Raw genomic sequence first — 1,559 nt, forward strand, 5'->3', positions numbered from 1 at the left:
CATGGAAAAATAGCTTTGCTCCTAAATTTGCAGATTTCTAACCCCAAAGGCAAAACCACAAATTTTAAAAAATCATCAAAATCGTTACGCACGGACACGCTTATTTCGAAAATAGTTCAGGCGTTATAACTCGGCCCCAGTGACCAAGATCCGCTTTTCGGCTCCAGGGATATGTTCAAGAGTGTGTCCCGAACAATATGCAAAAACAAAACCTCAAAAATTCCGTCGGGAAAGGCCATTTCTATGCCCGTTTCAGACATCTCTAAAAATGCTTAACTGTTTCTTGGTACCGACGCTCTGTTTTAAAGTTCAAAAAGAGACCGAAGGCATCAACAATAAGCCGCTTTCTTTGCAGAACATAAAAATTCAGGCTTTTGGCTATCCGAAACCGTCCCAAGCTGGTCGCTAAGATGAAATCTGAAAGTTGACCCTCACTTCCGCATTTTTCTAGAATTGCCCCCATAAGAAACTAATGATAACTTTGAACCGATTTCGGGAGGGTCAAATATTGTCCGATCTGGCTGAAATTTTTTTTGAGAGCGTTTTTTATGGATTGGCACGAGATGGGAAATGTGAACTTAAACATTTTAATAAAAAGTTTTTCTTGGTCTACTCTAACCTTGAGGCTAAAGGGATAGATCTACGTATATGTATCCACTTATTACACGCTTTGAAACCGCTAGACCCCGAGTATTACGACAATACGACGTGTATTTCTGAAGTAACAGAAGAATATATGAAAGAAAAACGGCTAAATTTGGGCTAATTTGAACATTTTTTTCGAGAAAACGAGCACGTACGAGCACGAACGGTCTATTATTAGTAAACTTGGGTCATTGGACTGTAAGATAGCGTTAGCCCGTGTTAAAAAGTGAGCTGATCCGAGGCTGTCGTTAACTGATATTTTACTGATGTACAGCTGCTTGGAGCTGACGTTAACTGAACTAAACTACTTTAAGCTGTTCCGAAGCTGATCAAACTGACTTTCAATTGACTTTACCAAACTCGAAGCCAACCTGGGACTGACATATTTACGCTCACGTGTAGAAATACTGACAAAACTGAGAGTAACTGAACTAGTAAGTGAAATAAGACTGAACGTCAGCTGCGTCACGCTGACCATCTCCTGAGGTAACTGATAGTAACTGATCGGGTAACTGATGTAGTACTGCGCGGACCTGACGCTGGCTGAAATTGAGGAACTTAGCGTGACTCAGCAAGGGTACAGCTTGACGCAGTACATTTTTGTTACTGAGTGGAACTGACGAACTGTTAGACTAACAGTCAGTCGCGACCCCAAAAAGGGCCTATTTTTTTTCGCGACCCCACGCGACCCCAGCCCCCCGCAAAAAAAAAAAACAATAATAATATTGATTTTGGTAGGATTGAATGTTCTTCCTCTGATAGGTTTTTAATTTGTCGTTAGCTCACACACACAAAATGGCCAGGGACAATTTTTGTACAGACTAGAAGTGTCTTTTGCACGTCTAAATCAAATACAAATGTGTATCTGATAAAGGTGTGAGCAAAGACACATCTTACCTAGATAAAAAAAATTA

General features: G+C 40.5%; 1 protein-coding gene across 1 annotated transcript in view; it reads right to left on the reverse strand.

Annotated features, from left to right (window-relative positions):
- The window catches only part of LOC113214434 (uncharacterized), a gene marked incomplete in the record, with an annotated part of 51,156 nt that overhangs the window by 5,157 nt on the left and 44,440 nt on the right, over window positions 1–1,559 (reverse strand).

Source organism: Frankliniella occidentalis, unplaced genomic scaffold (genome assembly GCF_000697945.3).
Source record: "Frankliniella occidentalis isolate FOCC.00 unplaced genomic scaffold, Focc_3.1 Scaffold231, whole genome shotgun sequence".
NCBI classification, from domain to species: Eukaryota; Metazoa; Arthropoda; class Insecta; order Thysanoptera; family Thripidae; genus Frankliniella; species Frankliniella occidentalis.